Below are 18,984 nucleotides of genomic sequence, written 5' to 3'. Positions count from 1 at the left end.
TGCCAATACCAATAATGCTAAATAATACCTATGATGACTAATATTTAATAATAATAAGTCAGTTTGTGTGTCAGCTCAATCATGGTACAGGAGGACATGTTTAACATTACTACAAATACAGACAGTATCGCTTTTTGTCTGAGACTTGACTCTAAAATTGGGTTGTTTTATTTATGACAATACCAATAATGCTAAATAATACCTATGATGACTAATATTTAATAATGATAAGTCAGTTTGTGTGTCAGCTCAATCATGGTACAGGAGGACATCTTTAACATTACTACAAATACAGACAATAATGCTTTTTGTCAGAGACTTTACTCTAAAATTGGGTTGTTTTGTAGCAGAAGTAGTACTACTACTACTAATAATAATAATAATAATGCTAAATAATAAATAATACCTACAATGGCTAATATTTAATAATAATAAGTCAGTTTGTGTGTCAACTCAATCATGGTATAGGAGGACATGTTTAACATTACTACAAACACAGACAATAACGCTTTTTGTCTGAGACTTGACTCTAAAATTGGGTTGTTTTATTTATGCCAATACCAATAATGCTAAATAATACCTATGATGACTAATATTTAATAATAATAAGTCAGTTTGTGTGTCAGCTCAATCATGGTACAGGAGGACATGTTTAACATTACTACAAATACAGACAGTATCGCTTTTTGTCTGAGACTTGACTCTAAAATTGGGTTGTTTTATTTATGACAATACCAATAATGCTAAATAATACCTATGATGACTAATATTTAATAATGATAAGTCAGTTTGTGTGTCAGCTCAATCATGGTACAGGAGGACATCTTTAACATTACTACAAATACAGACAATAATGCTTTTTGTCAGAGACTTTACTCTAAAATTGGGTTGTTTTGTAGCAGAAGTAGTACTACTACTACTAATAATAATAATAATAATGCTAAATAATAAATAATACCTACAATGGCTAATATTTAATAATAATAAGTCAGTTTGTGTGTCAACTCAATCATGGTATAGGAGGACATGTTTAACATTACTACAAACACAGACAATAACGCTTTTTGTCTGAGACTTGACTCTAAAATTGGGTTGTTTTATTTATGACAATACCAATAATGCTAAATAATACCTATGATGACTAATATTTAATAATGATAAGTCAGTTTGTGTGTCAGCTCAATCATGGTATAGGAGGACATGTTTAACATTACTACAAATACAGACAATAATGCTTTTTGTCCGAGACTTTAGTCAAAGATTGGGTTGTTTTGTAGCAGAAGTAGTACTACTACTACTAATAATAATAATAATAATGCTAAATAATACCTATGATGACTAATATTTAATAATGATCAGTCAGTTTGTGTCTCAGCTCAATCATAGTATAGGAGGACCTGTTTAACATTACTACAAATACAGACAATAACGCTTTTTGTTTGACACTTTACTCTAAAATTGTTTTAGTTTTTTTTATAGTAGAAGTAGTAGTACTAATAATAATAATAATACCAATAATGCTAAATAATAACTATGATGATTAATATTTAATAATGATAAGTCAGTTTGTGTGTCAGCTCAATCATGGTATAGGAGGACATGTTTAACATTACTACAAATACAGACAATAACGCTTTTTGTCCGAGACTTTAGTCAAAGATTGGGTTGTTTTGTAGCAGAAGTAGTACTACTACTAATAATAATAATAATAATAATGCTAAATAATACATATGATGACTAATATTTAATAATGATAAGTCAGTTTGTGTGTCAGCTCAATCATGGTATAGGAGGACATGTTTAACATTACAACAAATACAGACAATAACGCTTTTTGTCAGAGAGTTTACTCAATTTTTTTATTTTAATTTTTTATAGTAGAAGTAGTAGTAGTAATAATAATACCAATAATGCTAAATAATACCTATGATGACTAATATTTAATAATGATCAGTCAGTTTGTGTGTCAGCTCAATCATGGTACAGGAGGACATGTTTAACATTACTACAAACACAGACAATAAGGCTTTTTGTCAGAGACTTTACTCTAAAATTGGGTTGTTTTATTTATGACAATTCCAATAATGCTAAATAATATCTACGATGACTAATATTTAATAATGATAAGTCCGTTTGTGTGTCAGCTCAATCATGGTATAAGAGGACATGTTTAACATTACTACAAATACAGACAATAACGTTTTTTGTCAGAGACTTTAGTCTAAAATGGGGTTGTTTTTTTATGACAATACCAATAATGCTAAATAATAACTATGATGATTAATATTTAATAATGATAAGTCCGTTTGTTTGTCAGCTCAATCATGGTATAGGAGGACATGTTTAACATTACTACAAATACAGACAATAATGCTTTTTGTCCGAGACTTTAGTCTAAGATTGGGTTGTTTTGTAGCAGAAGTAGTACTACTACTACCAATAATAATAATAATAATAATGCTAAATAATAAATAATACCTACAATGGCTAATATTTAATAATAATAAGTCAGTTTGTGTGTTAACTCAATCATGGTATAGGAGGACATGTTTAACATTACTACAAACACAGACAATAACGCTTTTTGTTTGACACTTTACTCTAAAATTGTTTTAGTTTTTTTTTATACAAGTAGTAGTACTAATAATAATAATACCAATAATGCTAAATAATACCTATGATGACTAATATTTAATAAGGATAAGTCCGTTTGTGTGTCAGCTCAATCATGGTATGTTTAACATTACTACAAATACAGACAATAACGCTTTTTGTCCGAGACTTTAGTCAAACATTGGGTTGTTTTGTAGCAGAAGTAGTACTACTACTACTAATAATAATAATATTAATGCTAAATAATACCTACAATGGCTAATATTTAATAATGATAAGTCAGTTTGTGTGTCAGCTCAATCATGGTACAGGAGGACATGTTTAACATTACTACAAACACAGACAATAAGGCTTTTTGTCAGAGACTTTACTCTAAAATTGGGTTGTTTTATTTATGACAATACCAATAATGCTAAATAATACCTATGATGACTAATATTTAATAATTATAAGTCCGTTTGTGTGTCAGCTCAATCATGGTACAGGAGGACATGTTTAACATTACTACAAATACAGACAATATCGCTTTTTGTCTGAGACTTGACTCTAAAATTGGGTTGTTTTATTTATGACAACACCAATAATGCTAAATAATAACTATGATGACTAATATTTAATAATAATAAGTCAGTTTGTATGTCAGCTCAATCATGGTACAGGAGGACATGTTTAACATTCCTACAAATACAGACAATAACGCTTTTTGTCCGAGACTTTAGTCAAAGATTGGGTTGTTTTGTAGCAGAAGTAGTACTACTACTACTAATAATAATAATATTAATGCTAAATAATACCTACAATGGCTAATATTTAATAATGATAAGTCAGTTTGTGTGTCAGCTCAATCATGGTACAGGAGGACATGTTTAACATTACTACAAACACAGACAATAATGCTTTTTGTCAGAGACTTTACTCTAAAATTGGGTTGTTTTATTTATCCCAATACCAATAATGCTAAATAATACCTATGATGACTAATATTTAATAATGATAAGTCAGTTTGTGTCTCAGCTCAATCATGGTATAGGAGGACATGTTTAACATTACTACAAATACAGACAATAACGCTTTTTGTTTGACACTTTACTCTAAAATTGTTTTAGTTTTTTTTATAGTAGAAGTAGTAGTACTACTAATAATAATACCAATAATGCTACATAATAACTATGATGATTAATATTTAATAATGATAAGTCCGTTTGTTTGTCAGCTCAATTATGGTATAGGAGGACATGTTTAACATTACTACAAATACAGACAATAACGCTTTTTGTCCGAGACTTTAGTCAAAGATTGGGTTGTTTTGTAGCAGAAGTAGTACTACTACTAATAATAATAATAATAATGCTAAATAATACATATGATGACTAATATTTAATAATGATAAGTCAGTTTGTGTGTCAGCTCAATCATGGTATAGGAGGACATGTTTAACATTACTACAAACACAGACAATAACGCTTTTTGTCAGAGAGTTTACTCAATTTTTTTATTTTTATTTTTTATAGTAGAAGTAGTAGTAGTAATAATAATACCAATAATGCTAAATAATATCTACGATGACTAATATTTAATAATGATCAGTCAGTTTGTGTGTCAGCTCAATCATGGTACAGGAGGACATGTTTAACATTACTACAAACACAGACAATAACGCTTTTTGTCAGAGACTTTACTCTAAAATTGGGTTGTTTTATTTATGACAATTCCAATAATGCTAAATAATATCTACGATGACTAATATTTAATAATGATAAGTCCGTTTGTGTGTCAGCTCAATCATGGTATAGGAGGACATGTTTAACATTACAACAAATACAGACAATAATGCTTTTTGTCCGAGACTTTAGTCTAAAATGGGGTTGTTTTGTAGCAGAAGTAGTACTACTACTACCAATAATAATAATAATAATAATGCTAAATAATAAATATTACCTACAATGGCTAATATTTAATAATAATAAGTCAGTTTGTGTGTTAACTCAATCATGGTATAGGAGGACATGTTTAACATTACTACAAACACAGACAATAACGCTTTTTGTTTGACACTTTACTCTAAAATTGTTTTAGTTTTTTTTTATAGTACAAGTAGTAGTACTAATAATAATAATACCAATAATGCTAAATAATACCTATGATGACTAATATTTAATATTGATAAGTCAGTTTGTGTGTCAGCTCAATCAAAGTACAGGAGGACATGTTTAACATTACTACAAATACAGACAATATCGCTTTTTGTCTGAGACTTGACTCTAAAATTGGGTTGTTTTATTTATGACAATACTAATAATGCTAAATAATACCTACGATGACTAATATTTAATAATGATAAGTCCGTTTGTGTGTCAGCTCAATCATGGTATGTTTAACATTACTACAAATACAGACAATAACGCTTTTTGTCCGAGACTTTAGTCAAAGATTGGTTTGTTTTGTAGCAGAAGTACTACTACTAATAATAATAATAATGCTAAATAATACCTATGATAACTAATATTTAATAATGATAAGTCAGTTTGTGTGTCAGCTCAATCATGGTATAGGAGGACATGTTTAACATTACTACAAACACAGACAATAACGCTTTTTGTCCGAGACTTTAGTCAAAGATTGGGTTGTTTTATTTATGACAATACCATTTATGCTAAATAATACCTATGATGACTAATATTTAATAATGATAAGTCCGTTTGTGTGTCAGCTCAATCATGGTACAGGAGGACATCTTTAACATTACTACAAATACAGACAATAATGCCTTTTTTCCGAGACTTTAGTCAAAGATTGGGTTGTTTTGTAACAGAAGTAGTACTACTACTAATAATAACAATAATGCTAAGTAATACCTACAATGGCTAATATTTTAGTCAGTTTGTGTGTCAGCTCAATCATGGTATAGGAGGACATGTTTAACATTACTAAAAATACAGACAATAACGTTTTTTTGTCTGAGACTTTACTCTAAAATGGGGTTGTTTATTTATAACAATACCAATAATGCTAAATAATACCTACGATGACTAATATTTAATAATGATCAGTCAGTATGGGGTGGGCTACCCAAAGGTCTCTCTGATGAGATAGAGAGGGTCCAAAAAACGTTGCTGTCGGATAATAGATGTTCCAACTTCTTCTCTCCCATCACTGAGCGAGAGGCGCGACGAGGAAACTATACGTACCTTTACAAAACTACTCAAGGACAGTTCATCACCACTGCATTGTTTCCTGTCTGTGGCTCCAACACCTACTTACCTACTAAAAGCCTCTCTCTTAACATTATGGCACGATTCCCGACACGTTCGTACGCTAAGTATATCTTCTGTAAGTCACACTTTCGTAAGGTTGGTCTGGACCATTCTTAGCTTTGTCTTATCACTGTTGCAGGTCTATACGAATATAATTCTGAATTTTTAATACACCCAGACAGTATTCAGTTACGCTAATTCAAGTGTTTTCATGCAAAGAATAAAATTGTCATTACACTGATTGTTGTTAGATTTTTAATTATATTATTATTAATAATTTAATTAGAAAGCATAGGCTACTGTCAGTTAAGTCCTATTCAGACGCTAATATTGTTCCCTTTCGAATATAACAATACGTCATCGACGCTATGGGGAACGCCTCAGGCGTGACAGGTGTCTGAAATCAAATATCAACTCACAGCAATCATGCTGACCGGCGACAGCCCGTGCATCATCAGCTTAAATGATGAGCGCGCAACCTGGATGTATAAAAAGGGAGCCTTGAAACCGTAACAACATCCTATCGTCTTCAGGGACTGTTGCAGGCAGGCCCCGAGGCATGGCAGGGAGACGTATTGTCTCGTTCCCTGTTCTCAGGGAACATAGGTTACAGTTGTAACCTGAGACGTTCCCTTTCGAAGGGAACTCAACAATACGTCATCGATGCTATGGGGAACGAAATACCCACTCCGCCATGCTGAGGGGAGTGCATGCCCAAAGGCAGTGACAACTGTCAGAACCAAAGTTCAGAGAACACTGGGACCACTCACCCTTAGGTCATATCGGGCTGTCAGTGACAGCACTCCCTACCGGTCATAGCCCAAGCTAATGAACCAAGAAACTGCCAATACATAGTTAATGTGGGGTATATCTGGGCCAGCTCAAAGGCTTAAGACCACAACTTCAAATAGAAGGGGTCATTTTCTAGGGAGTGTGGCTAGAAGACCCAAGGGACTCCCAGCCAGTCACTATTCAGGAGAGCATGCCTCCTGAAATGCCTCCAGGCTGGCCTGGTGATCTATACAAAGACACACAGTATGGCCATTGCCTGTCTGTCCGAGACAGAACCTCTGGAAGTTGCCTTGGATAAGGCATCCAAAAACCGAAGGCCTGCGAAGCTGGCAGAAAACCATTCAGTCCCAGATCACAGAGACGGGGTCTCATGGAGAGTGTGACTACATTTAGAAACGACGAACGTAGTCCACTCAATCCACGGGTCTACCCAGTGCTCGCTCCGAACACTGGGGACGTTATAGAGGGTTCAAACCAGGAAGGTATACTGAGGCCTAAAACCTGATGATCCCCTCATGTGGAGAGCTCCAGAATGTGAGAGCTTGGAGATAGCTTGAAAGTGAGGCGCCTGTCATAATACATTGTGACAGAAGACGCATCTAAAATGAGTGAGACCCAAGGTGGAGAACCGGAGTCTGAGTCATGTAAAAAAGAGAATGAAGCGGACAGCGCATAACCCTTACCATAAATATGGAATTTAGAAAGTACACGAAACGAAAGTGCGTGTGCTTAGCCATTCTGAATCCAGGAAGGCCTGGTGAGGCCTCTAACCTGGCAACCACAGTATGTGGGAGCTCATACTCAGGAAGGCCTGTGAGGCCTGAAACCTGGCGACCACAGTAAGTGGGAGCTCATATTCAGGAAGGCCGGAGAGGCCTGTAACCTGACAGTCACACAATGTGGGGCTACCTTCAGAAAGGCCTAATGAGGCCTGTAACCACAGAATGTGGGAGATAGCTTGAAAGTGAGGCGCCTGTTGACGCATCTAGAGTGAGACCCAAGGTGGAGAACCGGAGTCTGAGTCATGTAAAAAAGGGAATGAAGCGGACAGCGCATAACCCTTACCATAAATATGGATTTTTTTAGAAAGTACACGAAACAAAAGTGCGTGTGCTTAGCCATTCCGAATCCAGGAAGGCCTGGTGAGGCCTCTAACCTGGCGACCACAGTATGTGGGAGCTCATACTCAGGAAGGCCTGTGAGGCCTGAAACCTGGCGACCACAGAAAGTGGGAGCTCATATTCAGGAAGGCCGGAGAGGCCTGTAACCTGACAGTCACACAATGTGGGGCTACCTTCAGAAAGGCCTATTGAGGCCTGTAACCACAGAATGTGGGAGATAGCTTGCAAGTGAGGTGCCTGTCATAATACATTGTGACACAAGACGCATCTAGAGTGAGACCCAAGGTGGAGAACCGGAGTCTGAGTCATGTAAAAAAGGGAATGAAGCGGACAGCGCATAACCCTTACCATAAATATGGATTTTATAGAAAGTACACGAAACGAAAGTGCGTGTGCTTAGCCATTCTGAATCCAGGAAGGCCTGGTGAGGCCTCTAACCTGGCGACCAACGCATGTGGGAGCTCATGCTCAGGAAGGCCTGGAGAGTCTTACCTGATAACCACAAAATGTGGAAGTTGGCTAGAGAAAGGCGTCCGTTGTAACATACTTTGACAACAGGACGCATCTAGAGTGGAACCCAAAGTGAAAGACCAGGGTCTGAGCCACAAAGGAAGGGACCGAAACGTACAGCGCATGACCCTTACCATAAAAACTAGATTTAAAACAAAAACACAAGACGTTCAATCGTGTGACTTACCATAAGCATGGGTTTAATGAAGTAGAGGTGTATGTACTTCATCACTCTAAATTCAGGAAGGCCTAGTGAGGCCTGTGACCTGACGACCATAGAACCCATGATCAGGAAGGCCAGATGAGGCCTGTAACCTGATAGTCACAATGCGTGGGAGCTCACATTCAGGAAGGCCTGATGAGGCCTGTAACCTGACATGTGGAAGCTCACAACCAGTGAGGCCTATACCTCAGCGACCACAGTAAGTGGGAGTTCACATTCAGGAAGGCTTGGTGAGGCCTGCAACCTGACATGTGAAAACTCATAACCAGGAAGGCCGATTCTAGGAGGCCTGAAGCCTGGTGACCACTAAATGTGGGAGCTCATACTCAGGAAAGCCTGTGGGGCCTGAAACCTGGTGACCACAGTATGTGGGAACTCACTTTCAGGAAGGCCGGATGAGGCCTGTAACCTGACATGTGGAAACTCATAACCAGGAAGGCCTGGTGAGGCCTGTAACCTGGCGACCACAGTGTGTGGGAGCTCATAACCAGGAAGGCCGGATGAGGCCTGTAACCTGACATGTGGAAGCTCATAACCAGGAAGGCCTAGTGAGGCCTGTAACCTGGCGACCACAGTGTGTGGGAGCTCATAACCAGGAAGGCCGGATGAGGCCTGTAACCTGACATGTGGAGGCTCATAACCAGGAAGGCCGGATGAGGCCTGTAACCTGATAACCACAATATGTGGGAGCCCACATTCAGGAAGGCCGGGTGAGGCCTGTAACCTGACATGTGGAGGCTCATAACCAGGAAGGCCTGGTGAGGCCTGTAACCTGGCGACCACAGTGTGTGGGAGCTCATAACCAGGAAGGCCGGGTGAGGCCTGTAACCTGACATGTGGAGGCTCATAACCAGGAAGGCCTGGTGAGGCCTGTAACTTGATAACCACTGTATGTGGGAGCTCATACTCAGGAAGGCCTGGTGGGGCCTCTGACCTGATAACCACTGTATGTGGGAGCTCACATTCAGGAAGGCCTGGTGAGGCCTGTAACCTGACAACCACAGCATGTGGGAGTTCACACTCAGTGAGGCCCAGGCGGCTGTAACAATTGTGAAACACGGTCTGGATGGCTGAAAATATCTAACTTCTCAAAGTCAGATAATATTCCATCATTTTAATTTTATAGAATTAAATGCACCATAATATCCAAACAATACTGATTAATATAATTACGGTCTCATAATCTACATGCTGCCTCGGCAAGCGAGAGATTCGAACGTTACAATATATTTGGCTTTCATCCCTAGAGAAGAAAGTCAACAGGTGCGATGCTGAAAAATTCGACAGGGCACGGATGTACGCATCGAGACATTACTATTGAACACTGCCAGCACCCTCAGGAGCTGACTGTGAATGCATCCCACCCAATCAGTATTGTCTCACAGATCGCGTGTCTCTTTTTTACTGTAGACCCCGAAATCTACACGCTGCCTCTGCAACGCGAGATTAGAGTCATCCTGATCTGAAAGATACGTTTTTTTTGTTTTTTTTTTGAATGTTATTTGCACAAAAACATTTTACTAACAGACCAGACAGTATACCTGCGGCGTTTCCATTATTCTGTATTGTACTCACTGCAGAAACAGTAGGAAAAGTTTTTCTCATACCTCTGCAGCTCGCTATCGTCAGTCGATGACGTGTCTGAGAGGAACCGCCCCTCTCAAGACCATCAGCGAACTCAGCAAGGTACCCCATTGAAGCGAAACACCACTCTGCCTCGGCAAGAGCGGGACCGAGGTTCAGAAGCTGAGCTCTTCCCTCGAGAAGAGAGCAAGACGAGAGCTGAGCATCTGAATAGAAAAACGCTCACAGTTTGCACAGGAAGCCGCCGTGCGTGCTTTTTCACTTCCAAACAGAAAAAGCTAATTTTCATGTGTCATCTGGCTACAACAAGAAACCTTGGGCATGGGTGACACATTAAACACAATGCTTATCAGTGTTAACTGTTTAAAGATTGCGCTTAATTCTTCTTCAACCGTTAAGATGACGTTGATGCAGACAAACAGTCCCTGAAGAGGAAAAGGATGTTGTTACGGTTTCAAGGCTCCCTTTTTATACATCCAGGTTGCGCGCTCATCATTTAAGCTGATGATGCACGGGCTGTCGCCGGTCAGCATGATTGCTGTGAGTTGATATTTGATTTCAGACACCTGTCACGCCTGAGGCGTTCCCCATAGCGTCGATGACGTATTGTCTCGTTCCCTGTTCTCAGGGAACATAGGTTACAGTTGTAACCTGAGACGTTTCTTGAAGGGCTTGAATGGTTTTTTAAACATTTATAGCCTAGGGGTGAGTCTGTGATTTTAGTGCCGTCCGAATCCATAATATCAGAGTTTTTTCTCACTCAACCCGCGTAAAAATCCCTGGCCAAATTAGTACCTACTGTTTTTTGACAAACAGGTCGTGTGGTAATTTAATTGCCGTCTGAATCCACATCTCTGAGTTTACAAGAAGAGATTCACAGACAATAACGCTTTTTGTCCGAGACTTTAGTCAAAGATTGGGTTGTTTTATTTATGACAATACCATTAAAGCTAAATAATACCTATGATGACTAATATTTCATAATGATAAGTCCGTTTGTGTGTCAGCTCAATCATGGTGCAGGAGGACATCTTTAACATTACTACAAATACAGACAATAATTCCTTTTTTCCGAGACTTTAGTCAAAGATTGGGTTGTTTTGTAGCAGAAGTAGTACTACTACTACTACTACTAATAATAATAATAATAATGCTAAATAATACCTACAATGGCTAATATTTAATAAGTCAGTTTGTGTGTCAGCTCAATCATGGTATAGGAGGACATGTTTAACATTACTACAAACACAGACAATAACGCTTTTTGTTTGACACTTTACTCTAAAATTGTTTTAGTTTTTTTATAGTAGAAGTAGTAGTACTAATAATAATAATACCAATAATGCTAAATAATACCTATGATGACTAATATTTAATAATGATAAGTCAGTTTATGTGTCAGCTCAATCAAAGTACAGGAGGACATGTTTAACATTACTACAAATACAGACAATAACGCTTTTTGTCTGAGACTTTACTCTAAAATTGGGTTGTTTTGTAGTATAAGTAGTAGTACTACTACTACTACTAATAATAATAATAATTCTAAATAATACCTACAATGACTAATATTTAATAATGATAAGTCAGTTTGTGTGTCAGCTCAATCATAGTACAGGAGGACATGTTTAACATTACAAAACAATACAGACAATAACCCTTTTTGTCTGAGACTTTAGTCTAAAATGGGGTTGTTTATTTATAACAATACCAATAATGCTAAATAATACATACGATAACTAATATTTAATAATAAGTCAATTTGTGTGTCAGCTCAATCATGGTATAGGAGGACATGTTTAACATTACTACAAATACAGACAATAACGTTTTTTTGTCTGAGACTTTACTCTAAAATGGGGTTGTTTATTTATAACAATACCAATAATGCTAAATAATACCTACGATGACTAATATTTAATAATGATCAGTCAGTATGGGGTGGGCTACCCAAAGGTCTCTCTGATGAGATAGAGAGGGTCCAAAAAACGTTGCTGTCGGATAATAGATGTTCCAACTTCTTCTCTCCCATCACTGAGCGAGAGGCGCGACGAGGAAACTATACGTACCTTTACAAAACTACTCAAGGACAGTTCATCACCACTGCATTGTTTCCTGTCTGTGGCTCCAACACCTACTTACCTACTAAAAGCCTCTCTCTTAACATTATGGCACGATTCCCGACACGTTCGTACGCTAAGTATATCTTCTGTAAGTCACACTTTCGTAAGGTTGGTCTGGACCATTCTTAGCTTTGCCTTATCACTGTTGCAGGTCTATATGAATATAATTCTGAAGTTTTAATACACCCAGACAGTATTCAGTTACGCTAATTCAAGTGTTTTCATGCAAAGAATAAAATTGTCATTACACTGATTGTTGTTAGATTTTTAATTATATTATTATTATTAATTTAATTAGAAAGCATAGGCTACTGTCAGTTAAGTCCTATTCAGACGCTAATATTGTTTCTCATGGGCTTGAATGGTTTTTTAAACATTTATAGCCTAGGGGTGAGTCTGTGATTTTAGTGCCGTTTAAATGCAATTTCAACTATTTCTGAAGTGCTTCTTTTATAAAGAACACCGCTTTCTCACATAAACAGCCCCTGCACGAGAGAATAATTGATTCTCGACAATCTCGAGCCATCGATATCAACAAATTCAGCACCATCGCAACGGACAGCACCAGGTAATGTCGCACGTAAGAAGGTATATCTTAAGCAGCTTCCTATGGTATAGTTCGGGGAACACACTTAGGAACATAAACAACTTTGGTAAGATATATCTTTTGAGTCTTCTTAGCACGCTAAGAGTGAGCGTTATCGGGGAACCGGGCCCTGACCGTTATCAGTTTGTAGCAGTAAATGAAGAGATGTCTTATCGATCACAAGTTCAGTATGACGTCCCACAAGGCTCAGTACTAGGACCACTGCTGTTCACTCTGTACATGCTACCATTAGGAGATAGCATTAGGAAACATGGAATTAGCTTTCACTGTTATGCCGACGATACTCAGCTGTATATTTCTACGAAACCTACCAATTCACAAAATTAACGGAAGGCATAACTGATATAAAAACTGGATGACTAGTAATTTCTTATTACTAAATTCAGAAAAAACAGAGATTCTAATTATTGGACAAAAACCTTCCACACGTAATAACCTAGAGTACTGTCTAACACTTGATGGCTGCTCTGTTAAGTCTTCGTCGTCGGTTAGGAACCTGGGTGTGCTCTTTGATACCAATCTTTCATTTGAAATTCAAGTGTCTAGTATCTGTAAAACCACATTTTCCATCTTAAAAATATATCTAAATTACGCTATATGCTTTCATTGACAAATGCGGAACAATTAGTTCATGCGTTCAAGACCTCAAGGCTAGATTATTGTAATGCTCTACTGGGTGGTTGCCCTGCACGCTTTACAAAAAAACTACAGCTAGTTAAAAACGCAGCAGCTCGAGTTCTTACCAGAACCAGGAAGTATGACCATATTAGCCCTGTTCTGTCAACACTGCATTGGCTCCCTATTAAACATCGTATACATTTTAAAATATTGCTGATTACCTACAAAGCACTAAATGGTTTAGCTCCGCAGTACTTGAGCGAGCTCTTAACGCATTATAGTCCTTCACGTCTATTGCGATCTCAAAATTCCGGCCAGTTAATAATACCTAGAATATCAAAATCGACTGCTGGCGGTAGATCCTTTTCCTATTTAGCACCAAAACTCTGGAACAGTCTTCCTAACATTGTCTGGGAAGCAGACACACTATGTCAGTTCAAAGCTAGATTAAAGACACATGTCTTTGACCTAGCATTCACATAATGCATTATAGACTTCTATAACTCAATGTTAGGCTGCATAGATTAGGTCATCCTGAACTGGGAACACTTCCCTTAAATCCTGATGTACTCGTTACATCATAAGAAGAATGGCATCTACGCTAATTTTAGTGTCTTTGTTTATCCCGAGGTTTTCCCGCAGCCTGCTGGATCCCGATCTGACGAAGGACCTTCGCCTTGACCCGATGTCAACGCAGTGCTGAAGTGCCAACTACCCTCTCCCTATGGAGGATCCCTTTACCACTCTACAGATAAAGAGTTGTGGAAATTTCGCGTATCTCCCCCGTATAGTGATAAAATAAAATTCTGTATCAAATTTATAGGCAGGACAAGTAGTTTAAGGCTTGGTTTGTAGAGAATTACAAACATGTGCACATATATTCAAACACACATAACTATAGAATTAATTCTTGATGCGCACGTGAGCGCCATTAGCGTTTCTCACAGGTTCGCGTTTAAAGTCTGTTTAGAGAGAACGGTGTCGTCTTAGCGGCCCTTAATTTAATAACAAATTATCCTTTCAACGGAAGTGAATCAATCAAAACTTTAGCTGGAAAGTAACATTATTCAAGAACCGCTATAAAGCCAAAACAATCTGTTACCTTAAATTATACGTTTATCTCTGTAAAGCAGCTTTGAAACAATCTACATTGTTAAAAGCGCTATATAAATGAAGATGACTTGACGTGACTTGACCAACCTTCCGAATGTATGACTTACAGAAGGTATACTTAACTAAGAACGTTTCAAGAAACACGTATTAACGATAAGGTACAGCTTAAGGTTTAACTCAAGAACGACGTAACGCTAAGAAGGTTTCGGAAAACGCAGTCTTGGATCATTTATTTGATCGGTTGCATAGATTTAGGGAAAATCACAATTTATTTACAATGATGGCAGGAAAAATTCAAAAGATCTAAAGATGGCAATTAAAATTGTATGAAATATCACTATTTAAAAGGTTAAAAACTATTTACATCTTAAATTTAATATTAATATTCATTTAGTATTAACTTGATCATTTATGTCCTTGTAAACAGGCAAATGGTCAAATGTGTGTATTATAGACCTCATAACCCATGATGTCCCTTTAAACCATGATTGTATTATGACCTTATAAACCTGTGAAATTTCTGTAGCACGTATTCTCGATGATGTACATTATATTCTAAATATGAAGTCGGATGTATCTTATTAATCAAAAAATGAATCAATTTGCATAACTGTATTGATGCCTTGATGCTGGGAAAGGCGTGTCCTTGTAAACCATGGTTAATCCTAACTGTCCTCATAAGTACTATATGCCAGTCTGTGTGTGTGTGTGTGTGTGTGTGTGTGTGTGTGTGTGTGTGTTTGTCCACAACGACGGCAATATCCAAAATCCTTGGCATTGTGGGGATTTTTTTTGGTCCCCTTAAAGAAAAGAGCTTATGAATAATACTATACAGTTTTTGGAAAATGTAAAAATGCAGAAAGCTTTCTGTGATGGGTAGGTATAGGGGTAGGGGTAGTGTAGATGATAGAAAAAAACTGATTGTACAGTATAAAAACCATTATGTCTATGGAACATCGTGCGTGCGCGTGCATGTGTGTGTGTGTAGTTCACCCAAAACATTTTATTCTGATAATGGAAGGCAATGGTCATCAAATCTTTTTGGTTATAATATTCTTCAAAATATCTTCTTTTGTGTTCCACAGAAGAAAAAGGTCAAACAGGTTTGGAATGATATGAGGGTGAGTAAATGATGACAGGCTTTTAATTTTTGGGTGGACTCTCTCTCTTAGCAATAAGGTTTTACTGATTTAATCAAATGTATACTTTTTAATAAAATGAAGGTGACAAATTGAAGAGAGAAAGATTTGCTTTGTGTGCAGGTCTGTGAGTGAGCGCTCACTCAGTAAACATGCCCATACCTCAGCTGAAGACTGAGTCAACAGCAGAACAGATGGTGAGATCCTGCTGGAGCTGTTCAGTGTACACAGAGCTGAGACATCACCTTCTGAATGAATGAGGAGACAAAGATCAGAGCGTTTGAGAAAGAGATCTTCAGTGTAAAAAGTGAAATGTTTTATGATACTTTGCATGAAAGGAGACTTACTTTATGACATTGATGTAGAATAACTTCTTCTTTTTGTAACTTTTATGCTTTGGGACAGTCAGAGAGGTCTTCGGGTGTGTTGCGAGCCTTCGAGGAAGGGGGCATTACAGGCATTATTGCAAGCTAAATTTAGCCTTCCATCACCTACATTTGTATGCATCATTGAACCATTCAGTGGCAATTTTTTGGGGTTTTGTCATTTCTGTCTATGTGTGGGTCAGGAGTTGTCCTTTTAGATGAGCATCCAAAATAGGAGGGGAAAGGCTTGATATGTAGCAGAAACATATTTCACTGATGTTTGTGTTTGTCCCTTTTTTCCATTTTCCTTGTTAAAGGAACACTTCACCCATTTGCATTAGACTTTGTATCTTTAGAAACCCAGTCACATTTTCAAATGGTCATGGTTTATTCCCTTATTTTCCCCTGAGATGGGAGAAATAAGGATTTAAGTGTTCCACTTCCTGCTTTTTATGACGCAAAAATCGTCATTTTGCGTCATAAAAAGCAGGAAGTCAAATTTCTTTGAATACGGGTAAGACTACAAACACTAACTCATCATTTATCCAGTAGAAGGCGCTGTTCCGCATGTTTTCAACCCGCCATAGAGGGATCTCACTCACAGAATGTACATATAGTGTCAGCCATTCTTTATTTGGAAGCTAAGCTAACAGATTCTTATTCTGTGGAGAAAGCTGAGTAGTAGCGGTGACCATCCTCTTTTTCCCGGACATGTCCGGCCGTCGAGATGTCCGGGATTCGGCTTTTGCTTTCTGCAGTCGCATTCATAGTTTACATGCACACCTTTTGTTTCAATCTAACGTTAACTGAATTCATTCCGATTGGTGAATCTGAATGTAGTGTTTACATGAACGCTAAACAAGTGATCGTTTGATGTGCGTTTTAACATTGCTAGGAAAATTCCCGCTCCTCCGTGAGAGATACGAGACCGGTGCGTCTCACAGGCGCCGGCGCCACTCATCAGTAATCACGCCACCGGGCTCGCATCGTTCTCCGCGGCCGTCAGTCTCGTTCCTGCTCGTCACAGTAAACATGAGGAATGGCGACTGAAGAACGCAAAAGCCGAATCCCGGACATTTTGGGCGACATCAAAATACTGGGCAGACTCACTAGTTGCATAGCCTTGTTGTTTACTGCGATCTCTTACCGGTAGGCGTGGCCTCCTAGGGCAGCGAAGCAAGTGCATTCTGGGAGTTGTTGTCTTTCATCCCCATAAGCCAAAAATACATTTTCTGGCTTTTCTCAGTCTAGAAGGCTCCAAATTCAAAAATAATTTCACATTTCTTCTACATAAATGACCCATTTTAAATACACATTCATCTTTCCAGAGGTGAAGTGTTCCTTTAACTCCACAATACATCTATTTGACTCCACAACGTAAGAGCGTGCCCTTACCACGTGACATACTAAAAAGCCAAAGACAAAAATAAAACAATAAACAGCAACGAAATGGGCTAATTTTACTTTAAACTGCATTTAATTGCCTGTTTTAACTCGCCGTGACAGCTGGATCCTTGTCTCAGTATCTCTCCTTTCATGCAGCGCAATCTCCGTGGTTTTCCGGCAAGCCACATTTCAGAATAAAAGTCTCTATGGGCATACAAATTTGTAGAGGGCAAAATAAAATCTTCATATAAAATAAAACACATAACTAATAATAAGAAAATATATAATTGCGATACATAATATAATAATAAAATATTAAACCACAAAAACTACTCAAATAACGGGCTATGCATAATATTGTAAATATTGTCGTACAGCAAGGATTTAGTATTGGTATGGTCCAAGAAGAACCTTTAACATCCATGAAAACTTTCCATTTGACAATAGGTTATTTATAGTATAAAAAAAGGTTATTCAGACTATTAAAATGTTATTCACACTAAGAAAAAAACAGTTATTTTAAGAACAGTTTACTGAAAGGTACTTGGGAACCTAAAATGATCATTCAATGGGATTGCTGCTTTTATTTTTAAGAGTTTAGGGGTAGAACATATTAACTAAGCTTTGAAACAATGGAAGTAAATGGAAAGTCTGCTAGGTTTGTGTGAGGATTTAATTAACTTTACACTCTTTAAAATAACAGTTGCATATTGGCCCAAAAGGGACTGTTTCCTTTGGACAAAAAATTGTTTATAGCAGAAAAAAAGATTCTTTATACTATTAAAATATTCTTCACACTAAGAAAAAAAATGGTTCTTTTAAGAACTGTTACTGAAATGTACTTTCAAGACCTCAAAATTATAGTTCCGTGGCATCAATGTGTTTACTTTTTAATAAGCTATAGAGTCTAGAAATTGAAAATATGCTATCATTAGCTTAGCATTAACACAAATGGAAGTAAATGGAAAGGATGCTATTAAAAGCCAAATGTGTGAATACGATTGCATCCATCTATGGTGTTTATGGATATGCAGGTTTGATGACATTTAAAATATTAATGTGAATTAACATATAGAGAAATCAAGGCCGGCAAGGATGGGGGCAGGTTTGTTTTGCAGGAGCAGGCCTTTGTAATTGCTTTGTTTATTGCCTCTTGGCTGCGTGCGATGGCACATATGAAATATTACCAGGATGATGATACGTCTCAGCCTAATTCAAAATTATGACAGCTTAAAGTGAGGCAGAGAACAGGAAGGGGGGAGTTGGCTGGCTCCACTGTCATACATAACACAACTTTGAGTAGATCCTGACCTTCAGGCCCACAGGTACAGCTAACGAGATTTTAAAATGATGACCTTCCATAATAAATGTTTCGCCTGAACCTCAGCCATGCGCGGTGGTGACACTATTAGTGTTTAAAATGATGGCAACTACAGTTGTGCTGTGAAAACTAATTACAGATGGGTAATTGTTTTATTTGTCTTGATGTTAGCGTGTGAGTAATGGCCGTGGCAAATGCATATTGGAAAATATGCC

The 18,984-nt window shown here is 37.5% G+C and overlaps 1 long non-coding RNA gene across 5 annotated transcripts in view; it reads right to left on the bottom strand.

Annotated features, from left to right (window-relative positions):
• LOC306997991 overlaps nucleotides 1-17,593 on the bottom strand; it is a 40,619-nt gene extending 23,026 nt beyond the window's left edge. For 4 of the 5 annotated variants that reach the window (XR_013797483.1, XR_013797484.1, XR_013797485.1 and 1 more), the window contains exons 1-2: nucleotides 16,045-16,359; nucleotides 15,860-15,945 (exon numbers count right to left, since the gene is read on the bottom strand). This is a non-coding gene — a long non-coding RNA (uncharacterized lncRNA). Of the gene's footprint in view, nucleotides 1-15,859; nucleotides 15,946-16,044; nucleotides 16,360-17,457 lie in introns of those variants that run through there. The other variant, XR_013797482.1, reaches the window with a different exon arrangement.
• Nucleotides 17,594-18,984: the final 1,391 nt, after the last annotated feature.

Source organism: Phoxinus phoxinus, assembly GCF_949152265.1.
Source record: "Phoxinus phoxinus genome assembly, chromosome: 5".
In the NCBI taxonomy this organism is placed as follows: domain Eukaryota; kingdom Metazoa; phylum Chordata; class Actinopteri; order Cypriniformes; family Leuciscidae; genus Phoxinus; species Phoxinus phoxinus.
Note: the sequence above shows the minus strand (reverse complement) of the source record. Positions and strands in the feature narration are given on the sequence as shown.